The 21,921-nt window shown below is 47.6% G+C and overlaps 1 pseudogene across 1 annotated transcript in view; it reads left to right on the top strand.

The window, feature by feature from the left end:
* The first annotated feature begins 561 nt into the window (after nucleotides 1–561).
* Nucleotides 562–21,921, top strand: part of LOC144753572 (olfactory receptor 5AR1-like) — a 35,681-nt pseudogene continuing 14,321 nt past the window's right edge. Inside the window, exon 1 of the transcript XR_013594418.1 lies at nucleotides 562–645. The product of XR_013594418.1 is annotated as an olfactory receptor 5AR1-like (transcript). The remainder of the gene's footprint in view (nucleotides 646–21,921) is intronic.

The raw sequence follows: 21,921 nt of genomic DNA, 5'->3' as shown, positions 1-21,921 counted from the left end.
GAGAAGTGTGGCTCACTGGTTAGAGGCGGCAGACCCTGAAGCAGAGGTCAGACCCGGGACCAGGGTTCAATTCCCGACGCGGCAGGGTCTTGAGCCCAAATATCCATGGACTCGATAATTCTTGTTTCGGTGCCTACTCGAGTCACAGGTTCACACTCTGCAGCTCTGGGCATTAGCTTGCTTAATCTTCACTACGGCCCCCCCGCGGCGGGATGCCTGGCTTTCACCTTGGGGATGCCCAGTATGGGTATCTCACAGGGAAAAACCAGGACGGGTTCCCAAGGCAAGCGCAGGGATGCCTACGGGTAATCGAGCGCTATATAAGAACGCTTAATAATAATAATAATAATTATCGATATTCCTTGTAAAGTGTCATTCAAAATGGTATACTGATTGCATAATTTACACTAACTGGCTTGCCACCATCTAGGTGTACTTTCTGTGAGCATGTAGCAGGGCAGTGCCTGTGCTGTCATAGGCTGCCTCTTGTGTATGCAGGGTTCCGGTCAACCTCAGCTGCTTTTACTGGGTTTTTTTAAGCGCATGGAGCTGAATTGATGTGCCCAAAGTCTGCGAGCTGACGCCGGCACTCGAGCCCTGTTTCCCCAGTTACAAAATCATCAGCATTGGCCATAAGGCTATGGGGTAAGCATGGTAAATGTTTTCTTTTATTAAACATGTTAGGGTGTATTACCACTGTACTTGAAAACACAACATTAACCATTGGGTCAGGTGTGTCAACTTTTAACGTCATAAATCTAACTGCATGTGGAAATAAAATCACTCTATACATTGTGTGCCACCCGGCAGCATATTCATGTTTAATGCCTGCAGCGTAGTGCTGTTAGCAAAGGCTGTGTCACTAAAGATTTTATATGCTGTTGTGCATTTTTCCTGCTAAAACTCTTTGAGAGTCATGCAGAGTGAAGATTTACTGCTCTACCCCCAAATGTTGTTTTCAAGCCCAGAGTTCACCTTTCTGGAATTCCTCAGTTCCCAGACAGAAAGGAAAGTGGCAATTGGGCACATTATCCCAGTGTTGTAATGACATGAAAGGCAGCTTTTAAATAATGTGCGGTGTGTAGTTTCTCTGCTTCTCAGTCCACTTTTCAGCAACTTGATCTGGTTGCATTAAAAATCTCGTTGGCTCCGCAGCCTGTGGTTGCACATATTTTTGATAATAATTTATATAGGGTCAATGGATGGGGCTAAACTCTATGATTGCTCATTATGCTTTAATGGCATTTTTTCCCATCCGCTGCTGCAGTATCAGATGCTGCCACAGCCACCTTTTTATACTCCTGATTCCATCAACATTGTCCAGATATTCAAACAATCTTTATACAGCTACTTACATATATTAAACCAATATGTAACAATTATTTCACCCACTGAAGAAAGCCATAGCCCCTCATTCTTCTCTTCTAAGGACCACACATCATGTGGCATTGAATTGTGTCCGAAATTAAATGCAAACATTTGGTTGTACTTTTGGTGGTCACTTTCACTACTGCCATTAGTTATTATTTTATTATTTTAATCATTAGATAGACACTGCATGCCTTCTGTGTTGCTCTCCAACAGGAAATGGTCTGACTGGTCAGTGTGTGAGCTATTTTTGCTTGTTTGTGGGCCTGTTTTCTGCTATCCTGGGCCCATGTTTAATGGTGATTTCAATAATATTCTCGCAACCATTGCATCAAACTCCATCAGTCCATGCAGTCTACCACACCTTGGAAAACACTTATGAGAGTATGGCCCTAATTATGATGGCGGTTGGACCATCACTGTCAGGCTGTTGCTGGAAGTCCGCCCGTCATCTAGGGCATCGGTCTGACCACTCAATTACAATGTAGCCTGTTGGACTGGCAGCAGCGAGGGTTAGGACTCGCCACCTCTGACGCAATAGAAGATCCTGTCAGAATGATGGCCAGATTCATAGGGGCAGATTTATGAAGGCCTTGCGCCGCCGGTGCGTCATTTTTAACATGGGAAAAAGTGACCCAGGCTGGAGCCACACCTGAAGATCAACAGATGCCATAGAGCTACTGATCATGCAGCTCGGAGACCCAACAGGGCCACAACACCCACTGCCACCACCCCCAGGCCCGCCACCCACCCAGACCCCCCCACCCCCCTCTGGACCACCACAGAGGCTGCGCAGACAAAGACAGCAGACCTTCAGGAAACGCACCTGCCTCACAGACTTAACACCAGAGAATGTCATTGCCCACTACAGGTTCAAAAGAACAACCATCCTGATGCATCCTGAACATCATTGCCCACAGGCTGATGGTACCAACACAGCGGACAACCGACATCCCTCTGCTGGCTGTGCTGCACCTGTTACCTTCCAACCAACAACTCTCACAGTTGGAGGAGTCTCACAGTCATCCCTATCCAAGTTCTTCACACGTGTCCTGGATGCCGTCATCAGCTTGGTACCTCAGTACCTATACTTCCCCCACACTGTGCCAGGAACAGCTGGAGACTAAGAAAGGATTCTATGCCATAGCTGGCTTCCCGCATGTGTTGGGGGCAATTGACTGCACACATGTACTACTTGTGCCCCCTGCCGAAACTGCACACAATTATCGCAACAGAAAGCACATGCATTCCATCAATGTTCAGGCAATAGTTGACCACCGGGGACTCTTCACCAATGTGGTTGCCAACTACCCAGGCACTGTGCATGATTCCTACATCGTCAGACAGTCCATTATCAACCAGCGCTTCCAGGCTGGCACCTACGGAAATGCACTGCTCGTTGGTAAGTACCAAATGAACAGACCCCACACCTCAAATCCACAATCCACAATCCACAATGCAACTCACAACTCTGGGAATGCACACGTCACAAACTCACATACAACATGTCAAACAACATGCCCACCTACCAGACACAACAGCACAACTTAATGTGGTAACCTGGGCTAGCCATGTACACACGCCATCAATGGCATGGTACCTCAGCCACCCATCAGCAGTATGTGGGGAGAGGTGGGAACCAGGCATGTACGAAGGAGGCAAGTGCCCAAAGAATGAGAATGTACATAATGCCAAGTGTGGCGTGGATGTGCTGGACAGACTGTAGTATGCAGACCACACACATATCCATGACAACATAAACTGCTGGTGGTGGTAGTGTAGTGGACAGTGGATGCAACCATGTCACCCCAGCCAGTGGGGAAGATCACGGAAATGTAGTTTGTTTCGTACCCCCTGTAAGCGTGTGCAGAGTGGGCTGGCTGGCGTACACCAGGCTAGTGTAGTGGTGCTGAATAAAAAGCACGTAGCCCTGGGAATGGTTCTCTTCTGGAATGCCCAACACCTCTGCCAGGACGGCACAACGCACCCCGCCACGAGGCCGACACCATCAGCAGTGGTGTGTGTGATCCTGTGTGCCTGCCGCAGCCCAGTACGCTTGTCCCCGAACTGGTCTCTCCCCCCTCTGCGCATCCAGGCATCACTGCTCACCTGACGACACCGATGTGTGTCACAGAGGGCCCACCATGTGCCGGTGGAAGCTCCAAGTCTGAGGCCCGCGACCTTGGCAGCCTCCTCAGACCATCACGGCCTCCGCGATCAAGGCACGCACTATTCCTTTCTCATTGATGTGCTCCACCGACTGACACAGCGGACAAGAGGGTCACACATTTGGAACTGAGTATTGATTACACAATGGCCGTGGGCATATTTTGTGCCAGAGTTTATATCACTATACTCCCTTCGATGTGGTGCCACCAACTCTGTGCATACCGATGCAAAAGGGGATGATGAACGGAGCGTTTGAACAAATCAAACACTCACCCCCAGTCAACTGATCTGGGTTTAATCCATCACCATTCTTTAGTTCACTCAGCCACCCCAGTTCAGACATGGCTATATTCAAATCAGTCTGACCCTGTGCCTTGTGGGAACAGTCCAGCCCGAACTGCCAAGCCATGTCTTCCCTGGACCGGCAACAAGCATCCTGGGACCGGTTTCGGATTCATAATCCTCATCAGCCAAGCTATCTTGAATCCAGTGGCCAAGCGAACAATGGACTCAAGTCTGAGCATACCCTGCCACACTTAGGGCGAACAAAGCGATACAAAAGGGGATGATGGACGGAGCGTTTGAACAAATCAAACACTCACCCCCAGTCAACTGATCTGGGTTTAATCCATCACCATTCTTTAGTTCACTCAGCCACCCCAGTTCAGACATGGCTATATGCAAATCAGTCTGACCCTGTGCCTTGTGGGAACAGTCCAGCCCGAAATGCCAAGCCATGTCTTCCCTGGACCGGAAACAAGCATCCTGGGACCGGTTTCGGATTCATGATCCTCATCAGCCAGGCTATCTTGAATCCAGTGGCCAAGCGAACAAGGGACTCACGTGTGAGCATACACTGCCACACTTAGGGCGAACAAAGCAATACAAAAGGGGATGATGGACGGAGCGTTTGAACAAATCAAACACTCACCCCCAGTCAACTGATCTGGCTTTAATCCATCACCATTCTTTAATTCACTCAGCCACCCCAGTTCAGACATGGCTATATGCAAAGCAGTCTGACCCTGTGCCTTGTGGGAACAGTCCAGCCCGAACTGCCAAGCCATGTCTTCCCTGGACCGGACACAAGCATCCTGGGACCGGTTTCGGATTCATAATCCTCATCAGCCAGGCTATCTTGAATCCAGTGGCCAAGTGAACAAGGGACTCACGTCTGAGCACACCCTGCCACACTTAGGGCGAACAAAGCGATACAAAAGGGGATGATGGACGGAGCGTTTGAACAAATCAAACACTCACCCCCAGTCAACTGATCTGGGTTTAATCCATCACCATTCTTTAGTTCACTCAGCCACCCCAGTTCAGACATGGCTATATGCAAATCAGTCTGACCCTGTGCCTTGTGGGAACAGTCCAGCCCGAACTGCCAAGCCATGTCTTCCCTGGACCGGAAACAAGCATCCTGGGACCGGTTTCGGATTCATAATTCTCATCAGCCAGGCTATCTTGAATCCAGTGGCCAAGTGAACAAGGGACTCACGTCTGAGCATACCCTGCCACACTTAGGGCGAACAAAGCGATACAAAAGGGGATGATGGACGGAGCGTTTGAACAAATCAAACACTCACCCCCAGTCAACTGATCTGGGTTTAATCCATCACCATTCTTTAGTTCACTCAGCCACCCCAGTTCAGACATGGCTATATGCAAATCAGTCTGACCCTGTGCCTTGTTGGAACAGTCCAGCCCGAACTGCCAAGCCATGTCTTCCCTGGACCGGAAACAAGCATCCTGGGACCGGTTTCGGATTCATAATGCTCATCAGCCAGGCTATCTTGAATCCAGTGGCCAAGTGAACAAGGGACTCACGTCTGAGCACACCCTGCCACACTTAGGGTGAACAAAGCGATACAAAAGGGGATGATGGACGGAGCGTTTGAACTCTGTGCATAGCATTCCCACCACACTTGTATGTGGGCCCTTGCTGACTTCGGCCTTCAGCCTACACTGTGGTCTAGAAGGCCTCACACCAATACAATGCAGTCCGTAGCAGGCAGGACACGGCTTTGTCGCAAGCTGCACACCCACTCAGCTCTGGTATCACTACCTCCGTCAGCCACAAATCTTCTCCACATGCCATTCTAATGTCATGTGTTAGAGATCCAGGAGGAGCTGGCTGGACAGCGGTTAACCCATGCTGACCACTGCCTCTGGCCTACACTGTGGTTAATTAGGTCACACATTTGGAACTGAGTCTTGATTTATTTATGGCAGAGTTCCTATCACTGTACAGACCTCATCACAGAGTGCATGTCCTTTCAGCTCTGGGGCCACTAACTCTGTGCCACGGAAGTCATGGTCACTCTCTGGTTGAACTTTGTTGGCATCGGAGTCTATGGCCCGGGGGTTGTCTTCATCATCATGTAGCTGACACTGACCTGGTGGTAAACAGGAGTCTGTAGCATTCAACTCCTCGATTTGCCTATTTCTGCTTGCTTCTGCCCTCTCCATCATGCCCTGGAAGGACACCTTCCACTGTCCCATCACACTCCACGACATTCTCCTTGGACATCAACGAGGACCCTCTCAGCTCACATGGCCCTACCTCATGTCACCGTCCCGTGGTGGTGTGCCTGTGCCAGTCGCTGTGCATTCGGGGCCACTAACTCTGCGCAGCTCAAGTCATGGATTCTTGCTGTTTGAACTTTAAACTTCTGATTGCCTGATCACTGTTGTAGTTGTTGGCTGCACCAGCCAACCCCTGAGGGGTGGCTTACTCTACCCAGCACCTATCCAGCACAGGCGTCACTGGACATGTGACCCTGGCAATAAAAGGGACCGGGTGCATGTGCCAGTAGCCAGTTCAACAAACTATCTCAGTGTGTCTGTGTGGTCATTATGTATAGATGATGGCCCCAGGCCATACCACATGACATTGTGCTGTGTACAGCAGGCGCAACCATGTCACCTCAGGCAGTGGGTTAGACCTGGCACATGTAGCAGTGTCATACCCCCTGTAAGCGTAAGCAGTGTGGACCAGTGTATGGCAGTACAACATAGGGGTGCAGCTATTCAACACGTGGCTCTGGGCGTGGTTACGTTTTGGCCTTGCCAAGAAAGTAACTACTGCGTGTTTCTCTGTTGTAGTGTCTACGCTACCCGTCCAGCAACGGACAATGTTACTGTGTAGCATGCCCCAGGAGTGCGGGATCGGCTGAAGGGGTACTTGAGTGGTCGCAAGCCTGCCCAGGGACCGGGATCATACATGCCAACTGTTGTGTGTGTCGCTATTGGGGTACCATGCCCCAAAGGTCAACCATCAACCGCATTGCGAGTTCAGCCAGGCATGTGCTCTACATCTGTCTCTGCCATATACTTACCATAGGCCCACACACATGTGGCCGGCCAACTTCAGTGCACATCATCACTGGTCGTAGTCAAGCTTCTGGACATGCGTAGACAGGCATGAGAATGGTGTGCCGTAGGGTTGCAAGTGATTTAACTGCGCTCCACACACAAGTGAATATGCTCAGGGGGAGGAAGGAGCAGCAGTGAGGCTACATAATACGCATTGATTCTGCTCATTAGCAACAAGCAGTACATGTTGTACAGGAATCACTAAGTCACACATATCACACACCAATTACCCAGTGAGCCTGCCAACACATCATGCAGTACGAAATCTTGACTCATGTCTCTCTGCACTGTCACATGTGATCAAGGATATGCACTCTGCGCTTGGATGATGATACCCCTCCGAACCCCGAACACACAGGCCCAGAGGCAGTACAATTTGGCCCACAGCCGCACCAGGGGCATCGTGGAACACACATTTGGCGTGCTGAAGTCATGTTTCAGGTGCCTGGACATCACAGGTGAAAGGCTCCTTTACAGCCCAAACATCGTGTGCAAGATGATCGTTGCATGTTGTGTGTTGCACAACATATGTGTATGCAGCAATGCACTACGGATACAAGTATCAGATGCACCCCACGATGATGATGATGATGATGAGGTCAGTGCACCACACTCCACTGCAGCCACAGCAGGAATAGCCCATAGGAAGACCATCATTGACAATTTTTTCTCATGTTAACGTCACATTGTGACAGTCCTTAGCAATCATGGGACAGTACGATGAATGACCAAATTCCCTGCAAGCATATCACTCATCTGTACAGGCACATCACTCAGACATGTGTGAGTGCGACATGTTGTGCTAGCATTTTTTCAAATTGTTAATAGATGGTGAGTGTGTCACCTCTGTGCAGAGAGGCTGTTTAGGGTGTCACTTATTTGAACTGCCAGTTTAGTGTGTCACAGTTAGTACGGAATCCCACTCTTCGGCGTTTCACATGTGTCCCAATTCATTACATATTGGCTGTCATTTGTTACCTACAAGTGACAGCAGGGCTTCTTTTGGGGTCAGATGTGTACCACCATGATGCAGGAATGCACCCTGTGACTCAAGTCCCAGTACAAGGGCAACATGTATGTAAGGGATAGTCACTGCCCCTACATTCGTTCATGCTTTCATAATTGTTTGATCATGCACATGGCATGTCTGTATGCAGGAGGTGTTGATTGTCTCTCTGAAATGTGAAGCGGAGATGCAGTTTCACAGTGTGTTCCATGTATGTTTCCGCTTTGGTGCTGTTTACATACAGAATGCATGTCAATGTACATTGTGACTGTTTGTGGGGAGATGCCTCTCTGATGCGGGACATTGGTCATTTGTTCTACATTACAGCTGTGGAGTTGTGCTACTACGTTGTAATCTCACCGTTTTTTTACTCTGCTCATATGGAGCATTTTCCCGCATGACTCGTGGCAATTGCAGGGCTGTCACTTGTTATTGCTGATGTTTATATCGTGATTGCCCCCATCTCTACTATTTGCGCGTTAGTGTTTCACGTTTTATCAGCATCGCATTGGTTTTAAAGCTGACATTTGATGCGTTATCTTGAGCCTATTGCATGGTACCGCCGTGTTGAAAATGCTACGTTGACACAGCATTATTTTCCCGCGATAGACTGCTATGTGCTAAGTTGTGTTAAGCTAATTTTGCGATGTTTATCACACGTTCTTGTGAATAGCCCCCTTAATTTTGTGAAGGTATTTAAACACATGCAAAATTATTTTAAAAGTTTGAATAAATAATATCTGATTGGCTATATATAAGATAACAAAAAGTCTTATAACACCTTTTTATATTAACTTGTCAACATGCTGCATAGCAGCCACACTGCTCTACAACATAGCCTTAAAACATGGGCCACGCCAAAACCTCTGGTTAAGCAGTTATAAGGTCCCAAAAGCAAGACCTATTGGCGATGCCAATGCTTTTTCATTTGAAGATTCTTTGCAGAGAGCGTACCTGCCTTGTTTTGACCACCCTAATACTTGATTGAAGAAGATAAGAGGCGGCATCGTCCTGAAATGATAAGTCAGGAGATTCATTCAAAGCAAAACATTCCAGTACAAAAGTGTTGTGTGAAAGAGGTATTTAAAAGAAGAGATGTATTGAAGCACAGCATCTGGGGAAGAAGATCGAGATCTAAAATTACTGGTGCATGGTCAGAAATTAAAATAGTGCCTTTTCCACTCGTAAGATATGTTGAGATACAGATTTAGAAACAAAGATGTGATCCATCCTAGATTGAGAGAAGTGTACAGATAAGAAGAAAGTGTATTTCTGTAAACAATGGTTGCAGAGTCTCCAGGAGTCAATGATGGATCTTTAGTTGACGGCTGTAGTGAAATGTTTGTGAATGGAGGGAGGAAAAAAGAAGCTTTGGAGTAACAATCTAGAAATGGGTCTACTAAAAGATTGCAATCTCCTCTAAAAATCAAATAGTCATCAGAAATTGACATCAGTTTATGTGTAATTGAAGGCCAAAATGTGTTGTCAAAATGCGTGGGTGCATAAATATTGAAAACAGATATTGGCATATTGTTTACTTGTAACCTGAAGAGAAAGCCACTGACCTTCTTGATCTAATTCTTGTGACAACAAAGTAATGTCTAAAGATTTATTTACAAAGAATTACAACTCCATTTTGCTCCCCATTACCTGGTGATGAAATGTATAACCCAACCAATTTCTAACACGTTTTTTGGTCTCCAGTTCAGTAACATGAGTTTCTTGTAGCAACGCAATTTCGGCATTCAATTTGGTTAAATGAGTAAGAACTCTCTGTTGCTGTGTAGGTGAACCTAAATCTTTTACATTCCAAGAAATAACACGTAAATTCAAGGATCAAAAATTACAGTGAAATTAGCATACTCTACAAGTGAAGAAAAATTAGAATATAATTTCTTTATTTGAATAAAAAATGAAGTAATGCATTTCTTACCAGAGAGATAAGTACAAAAGAAAAGAATGCTAAAGAATGCAATGACATAGAAATGGCAAAATAGAAAGTTCAAAATGCTGAAGAGAAAAAAGATAAAAGAAAGTATAAAAATAAAAAATGGAATAAGAACTGGAAATAAAAGTAATATAACATGAAAAGGATGGACAAAATAACTATAGTGACAGGGGACAAAATAAGGTAAAAGACATACCAAACATCAAGAAAAATAATCAGGAGTGGTGCACCCACACAAGGGAAGATGGCAACAACCAAGTTCCAGAGGCAGACAGGAGGGAAAATATCCAAACTATATATCTGACAATAAATAAATATGATCTTGCCGTACACAAAACACAAAAACACCTACGAAACTAAGAAAAAGAAACACATTTTGATCTCATATATATGATTCAGAGACCTGCATCACCAAAGCATCAAAAAAAGTAATGCTTCGGTGGAGCAGACCTCTTCTATAAGCCCCTACGATTTTAATTGGATCAAAACAAATCAAGACACTTCACTTGATAATGCACACAATATCGTTTATACGCTGTATAGTTTTATAAGCAAAACAACATGTCTGTCCAAATGTAGTGTCCATTTTAATGAAAATGTGCTGTCTGTATCTGTCAATGTGCTCCCACACCATGCTTTAAAAATATGTTTGCAATGGTGTGCTTCAAAATGCACCTTCAGCTTCATACCAAGCTCTCACCACTCTAATCATTATTAGATATCCTTAGTTTGCTGCACCTGTTCCTTGTGTGATACTTGGAATTTTTACAATTCCTATGTCTTAAGTGACATAACACTGATGGCTGCAAAAGAAACAATTCATGGATGTAATGCTGCACATTGCAAACATTCACACCCGTTACAAGGATCTGGATTAAAATCATCATTCTTTTGCTCACCACACCACCCCAGTTTCGACCCAGCCAAATGCAAATCAGTCTTGACCCTGTTCCTTGTGGGAACAGTCCAGCCAGAGCTGCCAAGTCAGGTCCTCCTGGATCGAAACAAGCATCCTGGGACCGGTTTCAGGTCATCACCCTTCATCAGCCAGGCTAGCTTGCATCCAGTAGTGCATCTGGGCATACCCTTCCCACTTAGGGTGACAAATGCAAAAGAAACATTTGATGGACGAAATGCTGGACAATGCAAACATTGGCCCTCAGTCACAAGGATCTGGGTTTAATCCATCATTCGTTTGCTCACCAAACCACCCCAGTTTGGAGCCAGCCATATGCAAATCATCCTTGGCCCTGTTCCTTATGGGAACAGTCCAGCCCGAACTGCCAAGCCAGATCCTCCGTGGACCAGAAACAAGCATCCTGGGACCGGTTTCAGGGCATCACCCATCAACAGCCAGGCTAGCTTGAATCCTGTGGTGTAGTGAGCACGGGACCCACGTCTGAGCATAGCCCTCCGACTTAGGGCGACATATGCAAGAGAAACAATTGATGGACGGAATGCTGGACAATGCAAACATTCACCCCCAGTTACAAGGATCTGGGTTCTTTAGCAACAGGTAGTTTCCTTAAAGCAGTGAAATGTGCCATTTTGGAGAAGGAGTCTACTGTCAGCATAATGACTTGGTTACCTGCAGAAGGAGGTAGAGAGGAAATAAAACCAGTGGCCATGGTATGCCATAGAACCGGTGGAACAAGTAGGGGGTGGAGTAACCCCACAGGTTTAATGTGATATGTTTTGGCTTAGGCATAGAGAGGATAAGAGAATACATAGATCTCTGAATCCTTTCTTATTGATGGCCACCAAAAGGAGCAAAGTAATAACTCTATAGTATTTTTGAAACCACGATGACCAGCAACAGGAAAATCATGACGCATTTGCAAGGCTTCAAGTTGTACTTTTTGGGTTGTAGGAATAATGCTCTACCATAGGAATAGTATATATCTTGTCGCTTAATCTGGTCCTTTAGTTCCTTCCATTCTTCTTGGTGTAGGGAGGTATACTCTGATTATAATCTGACTAGGAATGATTGAACCGTGCCAATGATTAGTTGTGACTCAATTATGTTTTGCTGTGGGAGCTTTGGACCTTCTGGATAACAACGGGATAAGGCATCTTCCAGACTGTTCTGAGACCCTGGTATATAAGTAATGATAAAATCGTATTGGCTAAAAAAGTAAGCCCACCGGGCCTGATGACTATTTTAACAGTGAATGTTGCGAAGACATTGTAGATTTCTATTATCTGTTCTGATTTCAAATGGTTTCTTGGTACCCATTAGGAACTGTCTCCATTCATGGCAGGCCAACTTCATACCTAATAGCTCTTGTTCAAGAACAGAGTAATCTAGTGTAGTTCCTATATTCCCAATAGGCTTGGCACATTGGAATAATGTACCCTATATATATGACATAGGACTTAGGTCAGTATGTCTCTATCGAGTATGGTAAACATAATTGTGAATGTCAGCTAGCTCAGACGTCACTAGAAACTTTTTTGAATACACAAGAAGGGATTAGTTTCTGACAACCGCATAAACATGACAGCTTTTTTCCCTAGGACTGGAACAAATATCTTCAGAGTCATGGAAACAATAGATAACTATTTTACTCAGTCAATCGTGCATGCTTCGTTTCTACATAGTTGCAGAGAATATAGAGAGACGGGCATTTCAATAAAAAGGTTTATTGAACAGTCTTCTTTCTCAAGCAAAAGAGGTGAACTGCTACAATCGTTAGACAGAATGCAAATAATAATGCGTACAGCGTAAACAGTACTATAAAATAATACTGTAATAGCATTGTCTAGTCCTATGACATAAGAATACATACATAAATAACACAGGCTAAAATACTCAACTGGTGCTTCTAAAATACGCCTACCCCAGTGTACCTAACCTAGGTCTAGTACGAGGGAAAAAGTAAGTATGGACTTTAGCATAGGTTTAGTTTTGCCAAGAATTGACAAAGGTTTCTCTAGGTTCTAATCAGCTCCATACCTTAGAATGAAGGAGGTTTGGTATCTCTGTCTCAGACTCGATTTCCCACCACCCCGCAAGGGTAGTCAGAAACACTGGAGCTGGAATCTCGGCAGAGGAGGACAGCTTCTGGTCAGTGCATCAGCAGGAGAGTCGGCTTCCTTTGGCACTTGCTGTAGCGAGCTGCGTCGGGCAAGTAGGTAGTCAAACTGCACCGAACGACACCGTGCTTTGCCATAGCAAGTGAAGATATATTTATACATTGAAGGTGTTTAGGAATGCCAGCTTTGACGTAAAGTCGGGCATATAAAGGTCATGGATGAACCCCTAAGGAATAGATGTTCATGCATAATATTGAGTGTCTTGGAGAAATCAATATCCAGACTACGGGAAGTACCTTCTGCTTAAGAGTCTGGTTTTCCAAGAAATTTTTGAGAGATTTGGTGAACGGATGAAAGTAGCAATGCCTCTATTTGGGTAGCATGGGATATGCCTAAATAAGGGCTTGATGTATATGCCTATATAAGGGAAACACAAATTATACCTAAATAAGGGCATGAATCGGGAAAATTAATTCGGAATCTAAAACGCCATACAACAGTAGTTTCTCTCTGAATCTAACAGGACTTGTAGGAAGTAGAAAAGAGGATGTTGCAGTCCATTGTCTGATTGTTCCTGGAGGAGCACAGCACCTATCGCTCTGTCTGAAGTGTCTGTTTCTACAATAAACTTCCTTGTTGTATCTGGATGATGTAAAACAGGAGTTTGAGTGAATGCCTGTTTCAATGACTGAAAAGCTCTTTCAGCAGTTTCGGTCCATGTGAATCCTAGTCAGAGATTCTCCTTCTATAAAGTTTGGGAGAAATAACTTGTACAGTGAGCAAAATTATCGATGAATTGGCGAGAGAAGTTTGCCAATCCTAAGAAACATCGCGTTTCTTTGATGGTCCTTCACGATCAACAGCCCATACTACCGCTGAACCCACACTGGAAGCCCGTACCATCGAAGCCCTGATGTGTATCCTCCTCCACGCGCGTTCCCTACACAGACATGCCATAGAGATCTGGGACCTGCTCTACACCCTCTCACCAGATGTCGCCTTCTTCACAGAAACATGGATCAACGCCACCTCCACCCCGACATCGCCACCGCCCTCCCCGACGAATGCAAGTTCCAGAGACAGGACTGTCCCCACGGCCCAGGAAGAGGACTCGTCATCGCACACAAGAGCTCTCTCCGACTCTCCACCTCCAGCATGAGTGACCCCCTCTTCAACACAGAGCACCTCCACCTCTAGATCCAGACCAGCCCCAGAACCATGCTGGGACCCTCGCCTAGAGACCCCCTGGGCCTCACGCTTCTTCCGCCACCACCATTGCCAACCTCGTCGCACCCCACACCATCGCCTCCACGGACTACATTCTCATCGGAGACCTGAACTTCCACCTCGACAACCGCAGCAAAACCAACTCCACCACCCTCCTGGACAGCGTCGCCAACCTCCAACTAAAGCAGCTCATCATCACCCCTACCCACAGAGCCGGACACTTCCTCAACCCCATCTTCACAGGAGGAACAAACATCCACTTCAGCCACACCATGCAGCCACTCTGGACAGACCACCACTGTGTACACTTCACCTTCAACACCACCCTCGCACCCAAACCCACCCCATCCTGCCACAAAGCAACTGGAGTTAGATCACAGAGGAACACCTCAACACCAACGTCCTCCATGACCCCCCTCCGCCACGAATGATGCCACCTCTGCAGCCAAAGAACCACACTGCTGGATCACCATCTGTGCAGATAAGCTCGCAGCCCTCCGCCACCCCATCAGACAACGCCCCCTGAAGGCCGCCTGGTTCACTATCGACCTCCAGGAAGCCAGGCACTCCTGCAGTCACCTTGAGAAACTCTGGAAGAACAGGAAAACCACAGAAGATCAGAACCCCTACAGGAACACAATAACTAAATACCACCAGCGCATAAGAGCCACCAAACGGACCGTTATCAAGAACAAAATCCACACCAATGCCAGTAATGCAAAATAACTCTTCAACGTCATGCAGCAGTTCACCATACCCCCCCAGCAAAGTCACGGACATCACACCATCCCAGCTCTTCTAAAACAAGCTGAGCTCCTACTTCCACCAGAAAATCAAGGCCCTCTATGACAACTTCAGCGAACAGACTCCAGGCACCACCACCCTCTCCACCCCCGACAACCAGCCCACCATCACCACCTGAAAACCGGCTACCACCGAATAAACCACCAGAACCATGAAGAACACCCACTCAGGAGACCCCACGGACCCCAGCCCACCGCACATCTACCACAGAGCTGCGGCTGCCGTAGCACCCAACTATTCCGGACCATTTACGCCTCCTTTGAATCCGGCATCTTCCCCGATGACTGGAAGCGGGCAGAGGTCAAGCCCCTCCACAAGAAACCGTCTGCTCACCAGATGGACCTGAAAGACTACCAACCCACGTTCTCCTTTCCTACGCTGCCAAAGTCACTGAGAGATTCACTAACGCCCAGCTGACCACCTCCATTGAAAAGAACGCCATCCTCGACTCCTCCCAGTCCGGTTTCCGCAGCAACCACAGCACCGAGACCACCCTCCTCGCCGCCACTGATGACATCTGTATGCTACTCGGCCAGGTAATGTGCATATATCTAGGACCACCTGAGAGAATAGATACTATAAGTCCATGGTCAGGTATAAATAGCATGAGAAGTAACAACCAAGGCACTTAAACCAACCAGCTGTTTTTAACACAATAGAATAGTCATGTGAAACGAAATAGTGTGAGTAGGTCTAGTTAAAATATTTTTTAATATAAATTATGTCAACAAAGAAAAATCAATCATACGAAAAATATAATACAAGTCTTAAAATCATGAACACAATAATTTGTAACAAATTAATAAAGATATAACAAACACAGTAAGTGCTATGCAGTATATCCACAGAGAAAATCAATCATAGCAACTATATCATGCAAATCATGAAACTAAATGCAAGTTATTAATCCACAAATTATTAAAATATATGAACAAACAATCAATACATAAAAAAAGACATTTAATTAAAAATTTAAAAAGTGGCATAAAGGAATAATTCTCTACGCGCGTTTCGGCGACCAGCGCCTTCTTCTGGAGTAGCCACGTATGTCACTCTTTAAAAGAGCACATCAAATTGAAAAACTTGCTAATTGATGTTGGCCGGATTAAAAAGCTGATTTGTATTGTTCACCTTCGTGTCTCTTACATCTACTGATGATAAATGTATTCTTTCAAAGAAATAATCAAATTCCTGATGTAATCTTTAATACTCAGGCACTCGCTCCCTAGACCCTTTAAGTAAGGCGAACAACCTCGTGTGTTTTTAAATATTTCACAGCCGGATAAAGCACAGGGGGCCTTCCTGCTGTGAAGACCTTCCTGATCTCAGCAAATAAGAAAATAATCCTGTTGTGAATCCGGCCGGTCCGGGAGTGAGGCACTGGCTTCTGCAATGCGGGAAGTGTGTGCTACTCGGCCAGGGCCACACTGCGGCCCTCATCCTACTAGACCTCTCTGCAACCTTCAACACCATCTCCCACCACACTCTCGCAGCCAGACTCCATGACGCTGGCATACGAGGAACCGCCCTTGACTGGATCCGCTACTTTCTCACCTGCAGAACCCAAAGGATTAGACCCCCACCCTTCCTCTCCGAGCCCATAGAGATCAACTGCGGAGTACCCGAAGGGTACTCACTCAGCCCCATGCTCTTCAACATCTACATGACCCCCCTTGCTGCCATCTTCAGACAGCATGGGCTCAGCATAGTATCCCACGCCACCGACACCCAACTCATCCTCTCCCTCACGAAGATCCCCGAAGACACAAGAGTCAGCTTCCAGGAAGGAATGAAAGAAGTTGCAGCCTGGATGAACAACAGCTGCCTCAAAGTTAACTCAGAGAAGACAGAGGTTCTTGTCCTTGGACCCTCTTCCAGCACCAGGTATAACACCTGGTGGCTTCCCGCCCTCGGAAACCACCCACTCCATCGGACCATGCCCGAAACCTCTGCATCACCCTAGACTCCTCCTCCACCATGACCGACCAGATCAACGCTGTCGCCTCCACCTGCTTCAACTCCCTCCACACCTTCTGCAAGACCTTCAAGTGGATATCCCCCTAATGCAGAAATATTGTCACCCACACACTCATAAATAGCAGACTGGACTAAGGTAACGCCTTTTACGCCGGATTCAACTAAACCCTGCTAAACAAGCTCCAAACCATCCAGAACACCGCAGCCAGACTCGTCCTCTGAACCCCACGATATGAGCACATGACCCAGCACTTACGAAACCTCCACTGGTTCCCCATCAAGAAGAGAGTAACCTTCAATCTACTCACCCATGTCTACAAATCCCTCCACAACATCGGACCGAAATACCTCAATGAAAGTGTCTCCTCCCACGCATCCAAACGAAACCTCTGCTCTGCCGACGTTACCCTGGCAGAGACCCAACACATCTGCAGAACCAAAGCAAGCAGAAAAGCCTTCTCCTACACCCTAGCAAAGACCTGGAACAAGCTCCCAGTCAACATCAGACGCTCCCCCACTCTGCACACCTTCAGGAGGAGCCTCAAGACCTGGCTCTTTGACTGATCCGGAACTGCACCCCCTCAGCACCTTGAGACCCTCATGGGTGAGTAGCACGCTTTATAAACCCCTGATTGATTGATTGATTGATTGATTGATTGATTTATTGATGGTTCCACTTTAGATTTGTCAAACTCACACTTCTCAGGCTTAGAGAAAAGACTGCTTTGAAGTAATCTTTCTAGAACTTGAGCGACAAATGCATAATGCAAATCTTAATAAACCAGAAAGTCCTCCAAATATATCAATTAATCAATCAATTACATAATTTGTAAAGCGCACTACTCACCCGTGAGGGTCTCAAGGCGCTGGGGTGGGGAATGCTGCTACTGCTCGAAAAGCCAGGTCTTGAGGAGTTTTCTGAAGGTCAGCAGCTCTTGGGTCTGCCGTAGGTGGATGGGGAGGGTGTTCCAGGTCTTGGCGGCGAGGTGGGAGAATGATCTGCCACCTGAGGTTGCTCTTCAGAAGCGGGGGACTGTAGTGAGGGTGAGGTCAGCAGAGCGGAGCTGACGGGTGGGGGTGTAGAAGCTGAGTCGTCTGTTGAGGTACGTTGGTCCGGTGTTGTGGAGTGCCTTGTGTGCGTGGGTGAGGAGCTTGAAGGTTATCCTCTTGTTGACAGGGAGCCAGTGCAGGTCTCTCAGGTGGGGTGTGATGTGGCTGCGGCAAGGGATGTCGAGGATCAGGCGTGCAGAGGCGTTCTGGATGCGTTGGAGCCGTCTCAGAAGTTTGGCCGAGGCTCCTACGTAGAGGGCATTTCCATAGTCCAACCTCCTGCTGACAAGGGCCTGGTTGACTTTTCTTCTCGTTTCACTGGGGATCCACTTGTTGATCCTACGGAGCATGCGGAGGGTGTTGAAGCAGGAGGAGGAGACGGCGTTGACCTGTTTAGTCATGGAGAGGGTGGAGTCGAGGATGACCCCTAGGTTGGTGCGTGGTCGGTGGGTATTGGAGCGGTTCCCAGAGTGGTCGGCCACCAGGAGTCGTCCCAGGCCAAAGGGTTGGATCCGAGGATGAGGACCTCCGTCTTGTCCGAGTTCAGCTTCAGTCGGCAGTTCCTCTTCCATTCAGCAACGGCCTTCATCCCTTTGTGAAGGTTGGTTTTGGCGGTGGGGGGTCCTTGGTGAGGGAGAGTATCAGCTGGGTGTCATCGGCATAGGAGAGGATGTTGAGGTCGTGCCGACGGGCGACGTGGGTGAGCGGTGCCATGTAGATAATAAACAGAGTTTGGCAGAGGGATGAGCCTTGGGGTACGCAGCAAATGATCTTGGTGGCTTCGGAGCTGAAGGGGGGAAGGCGGACGCTCTGTATTCTGCCTGAGAGGAAGGAGGTGGTCCAGTCCAGGGCCTTCTCTTGGATCCCAGCGTTGTGGAGGCTTGTTCATGGTGTGTGGTGACAGACCGTGTTGAAGGTGGCTGACAGGTCCAGGAGGATGAGGGCCGCCGTTTCTCCTTTGTCCAGCAGGGACTTGATGTCATCGGTGGCGGCAATGAGGGCAGTCTTGGTGCTGTGGTTGCTGCGGAACCCGGACTAGGAAGGGTCCAGGATGTAGTTCTCCTTGAGGTAGCGGGTCAGTTGATCGTTGACAGTCTTCTCGATGTCCTTTGCCGGGAACGGGAGCAGGGAGATGGGCCGGAAGTTCTTGAGGTCCTTGTGGTCCGCCTTGGGTTTCTTGAGTAAGGCGTTTATCTCGGCGTGCTTCCAGCTCTCCCGGAAGGTTGGTGTCTTGAAGGAGGTGTTGATGACTTTCCGGAGATGGGGTGCGATGGATGTTCTGGCTTTGTTGAAGATGGGGTGTGGGCATGGATCTGACGGGGATCCGGATGGATGGTGTTCATGATCTTGATGGTGTCATTGTCGTTGATGTTGGTCCAGTAGAGCAGGCGGTTGGTGCGGATGGTGGTCATGGGGGCGGAGGTCTCAGTGCTTGTCGGGGCGATTGTGGTGTTGAAACTGTTGTGGATGTCTGTGATCTTGTGGTGGAAGAAGGTGGCCAGCGAGTCGCACAGGTCTTGCGAGGGTGGGACGTCGTTGGTGTTGGAGCTGGGGTTGGAGAGTTCCTTCACGATGTTGAAGAGCTCTTTGCTGTTGTGTGCGTTGTTGTCTAGGCGGTCTTTGAAGGAGACCCTTTTGGCAGATCTGATGAGGCGATGGTGTCTGCGGGTGGCATTCTTGTGGGCAGCGTGGCTGTCCGGCGTTCGTTCACGGAGACAGATCTTCTCAAGCTTTCGGCAGGTTTGCTTGGAGGCCCGGACGTCTTCAGTGAACCAGCTGGCTTTCTTGTTGGTATGATTGTTGGAGGGTTTCTTGATCGGGGCGAGAGTGTTGGCGCAGTCGTTGATCCACTGTCTGAGATTGCTGGCGGCGGTGTCGGGGTCAGTATGGTCCGCGGGTGGGCTCTGGGCGAGGGTGGTGGTTAGCTGGTCTTCAGTGACTTTTCTCCAGCAGCGGTGAGGCATCTGTTGGGTGCGGTGGTGCGTGGTGGGTTTCTTGAAGGTGAAGTGGATGCAGCGGTGCAGTGGAGTTCGGTGGTATAGTTGAAGGAGACGTGGGGGCTTGCGGAGAAGATGGGGTCAAGCGTGTGACTGGCGTAGTGGCTGGGTGTTGTGATGAGTTGTCTGAGTCCGAGGTTGGCTAGGTTGTCAATCAGGGTGGTGGAGTTGGTGTCGTCATTGTTCTCGAGGTGGAAGTTCAGGTCCCCGAGCAGGATGTAGTCCATTGAGGCGAGGGTGTGTGTGCTGACATAGTCGGCGATGGAGTCGCTGAACTGTGGTCGGGGTCCGGGCGGTCTGTAGATGAGGGTTCCTCTGAGGGTGGTGTTGGGGTCGGTGTGGACCTGGAAGTGCAGGTGTTCGGTGGTGCTGAGGGTGTCGTCGGTGTTGGTCGAGACTCTGAGAGTGTTCCTGTGAACGATGGCGATTCCTCCTCCCGCTCTGTTGGTGCGGTCATTGCGGGTGATCTTGTAGCCTTCCGGGACGTCTATGGCTATGTCGGGTGCCGAGGCGGGGTTCAGCCAGGTCTCCGTCAGGAAGGCGACGTCTGTGGAGGTTGAGTCGAGTAGGTCCCAGAGTTCAACGGCATGTTTTCGGGCAGAGCGGGTGTTGAGAAGGATGCATCTGAGGTGGTTGGGTTCTTTCCTGGTCGGCAGCATGGTGGGGTGGATGCTTGTGAAGCTGCAGTTCCAGCAGGTGAAAGCTCCGTGGGTGCGCTTCGGACGGCCAGGAAGCAGGTGTGTGATCGTCCAGTATTGAGTGCGTGGAGGGTTCTGGCATCATAGTGGTGTCCGGCGTCATGGTGTCCAGGGGTCCTGGCGCTGGATGCGGTTCAGGCACAGACGGGCACAGAAGTGCTTGCCTTAGGTGCACCAGTTCTGCGCCAGCGGCATGCCCGCTGAGCGTAGAGGCTGCCATATGAGGGGATATTACAACAATCTGATTGAAGAGGTTATCCATGAATCTTTGAAAGATGGAAGGAGCATTGGTTAGTCTAAAGGGCATTACTACACTAGGAGCTTCAGGGTGAATAACAGGACAACCAGCCCCCCACTCAACATATATCAAATCAATGAGTGGCTGTCCTTACTTGGATACACAGAGTACTTTTCTATTTCCAGTGTAAAGAGGGATTTTTCTTTTCAGACCTCATCCACAATTACTACCATTACCATATGGTTATTTTGCTATTGTGTATCCCAATTCAACCTACAAAACTACCATCCACCATCCACCCATATACTAAAAAAGTGTGGAAAGGAAAAAAGGCACCTCACGGTTGCAACACCAAGGGGGGACAACTGACTGGTACTCACCAGCAAACCCCACTTCTCATCATTGGTTACCTTTTCTTCAAATAAGAAATGTGTGTGCAATATAAGAAAGACCTCAACCCAATGAAACAAAGAATGAAAGAGAAACTAAATGTGATTCTACTTTCTACAAAATTGCCAAAATAATGCCAAAATAATGCAAAATAATTCTCACGGACCCTGTGAGAATATAAAGAAATAATTCTCACCAATTAAAATATCTTTTATTCCTTGCTGTAAGCTTTCCCACAGTAAAAATGGCTCATATGGAACCATGATTAGTCATTATTAGCCAACATGTTTCGTTGCTGTAGCAATTTTAAGCAACTTCTTCAGGGCTAGGGATCCAAAATAGATTTTCATGGGAGGTTCACATCAAACCTGCGATGGTAGTCAAAAACAAACAAGAAAAACAAGAAGCATCAAACGTAAATCGCACAAGTAATTTAAAAAATAATTTAAAAAGTAGCAATGCTCATACCCACAGGTTGCGTCAAGATTGCGTACCTGCAACCTTAACATGAGGGAAAATGCGTCAGCTGATCACAAACCCACAGGGTGACTGCCACCTGATCTTGTCACCTAAAAGTTTTCAACAGAAAAGCCATACTGTGACTCCCACAATACGCCCAGATGGCCCTCATGGGA

This window comes from Lissotriton helveticus, chromosome 5_1 (genome assembly GCF_964261635.1).
Source record: "Lissotriton helveticus chromosome 5_1, aLisHel1.1, whole genome shotgun sequence".
NCBI lineage: Eukaryota > Metazoa > Chordata > Amphibia > Caudata > Salamandridae > Lissotriton > Lissotriton helveticus.
This window is presented reverse-complemented; position numbering and strand designations above follow the sequence as displayed.